A 2,500-nucleotide genomic window follows, 5' to 3' on the forward strand; every position below is an offset into this window, starting at 1 on the left:
GTCTTCCGTCCTCTCCCTTCCTTCCTCAACAGACATTCCCCTCTTCCCCAAAGCCCCCTTCACCCCATCCATCCACCTCATCCTAGGATGTCCCCTCATGTTCACTCCCTCCACATCTGCCTTCCATACCTCTTTTACTAGGGTTGATGAAAGAATATTAGGATGGTTTGGACACATATATATGTAAATATATATAAATATATATATATGTAAATATATATATAAATATATATATATATATAATAATGAATAGATACATGCTGTACATACATATACCAACAGCCCTTTCCCCTCACAAGTAAATAATATCAATCATGATTGATTGATTACACTATATAACAATGAAAAAAAAAAAACGGAAATGAGACTATCCTTTTCTTGAGTTATTTTTTGCGTAGATCACGAATATAACATCCGTTTCTTTCTGTGACCCTCCAGTTCCTCGTAAATAGCAGTGCCCGCAATGTCTATCTGAACGGTATTTTTGTTGCTTTTACCATTTATATAATTTTTCACATAGCTATGTGTTTTTTTTTCTTAACAGGATACAGAGTTAAGATGCCTAGAGAATGCAAGAATTCGCCAGACAAGTTTTGTTATATATGTGGATAAGTTACATTAAGGCAATACAAGAGACAGTTTACTCAACGTGTAAAGAAACTTTATGAGCTGTACTTTGGATGTAAAGTGGGTGACCAGGACAAAAGCTGGGCACCTCACATATGTTGTGTCAGGTGTACAAGTTCCCTTTCTGCCTGGGTGAAAGGCAAAGGGACTGGCCTCATGTTTGGCGTACCAATGGTCTGGAGGGAGCCAAAGGACCACTCAACAGATTGCTACTTCTGCTTAACGGATATTAAAGGTGGGTGTTCAGTGTTATTATTTTTTACTGTTTTTATATATTTTTTTCAAGAGATGATATCAATAAAAAAGATCGAAATACATACCACAATAAGTTGCACTTCCACTATTTTTTGCACGTGATCACAACCAATAGTATCCATTTTTAGTCTGATTTTATTTTATTTTCCTGCAGGTCGCAACAGAAAAGGCAAGAAATCTATCGTGTATCCAGATCTTCAGTCTGCTATTCGCCCAGTTCTACATTCAAGTGATATTCCTGTACCACAGCCGCCCTCTGAACTACCAAGCGATGACACGAGCAAGTCAGACGATTCAGAATCTCAAAAATGCAACGTATACGACACAACTTGAATCTGATAAGAAAACCACACCTCATCACCCAACCAGAACTCAATGATCTAGTTCGTGATCTAACACTTACTAAGCAACAGAGTGAACTCCTGGCCTCACGTTTGCAACAATGGCACCTGTTGGATGAAGAAGCTCGAATTACAGTATTTAGGAAGCGTTCTGCAAATCTACAGGATTTCTTCACTTTGGAAAACAACTTGACTTATTGTAATGATATCAGAGGCCTATTCAGTGCCCTTGAGCTGTCCTATGAACCCAATGAGTGGAGGCTATTCATAGATGGATCCCTTTTAACAGCATAAAAACAGTTCTGTTGCACATTGGGAACACCATGCCTTCAGTTCCAGTTGCTTACTCAGTCATTTTAAGAGAGACATATGAGAACCTTGCTTTTATTCTAGACCGCATAAGTTACAAAGAGCATGAGTGGTTAATTTGTGCAGACTTGAAAGTAGTAGCCATACTTAATGGGCTACAAACTGGATACACCAAATTTATGTGGCTTTCTTTGCAAGTGGGACAGTAGGGCCAGATCAGAACATTATATACGCTCAGAATGGCCATCTCGGGAATCTATGACGCTTGGATGCCATAATGTAATTCATGAGCCACTAGTTAAGAAGGAGAAAATCATTTTGCCACCACTGCATATAAAACTAGGCCTAATGAAGCAATTTACCAAAGCACTGCAACATAACAAGCCATGTTTCCAGTATCTCAAAGGGATCTTCCCTAAAATTAGTGATGCCAAGATTAAAGAGGGTATATTTGTAGGCCCTCAGATTCGCAAGCTTATAAATGATGAGGACTTTGAGGCGACAATGGATGAACCTGAGCTAGCGGCCTGGCATGCACCAAGAGTCCCAGCGAGAGCGTAAAGTGGAGAGGCTAATCAAATGCTACCAAGATCTCGGATGCAATATGTCACTGAAGATACACTTTCTTCATTCTCATCTGTCCTTCTTCCCAGAGAATGCAGCAGATGTGAGTGATGAACATGGAGAGAGGTTCCATCAAGATATAGCGTCAATGGAAAACAGGTACAAGGGAAAATGGAGCCCTGCTATTCTGGCTGACTTCTGTTGGAACCTGAAGCGTGACACGCCTGAGACGTCTTATAAAAGAAGAAGAAGTAAATAATAGATTGTAGGTTAATACATCATATAAAGCTAACAAACATGCCGATTCATTATATATTAATTAAATAAATACAATGAAGACATTTAATCTGACTTTGGGAGCAAAATACATTTATGAAACCTTGGAAATCTCTATTAATTGCATA

Source organism: Oratosquilla oratoria, chromosome 6, assembly GCF_046742065.1.
Source record: "Oratosquilla oratoria isolate Oo_2021 chromosome 6, ASM4674206v1, whole genome shotgun sequence".
NCBI lineage: Eukaryota > Metazoa > Arthropoda > Malacostraca > Stomatopoda > Squillidae > Oratosquilla > Oratosquilla oratoria.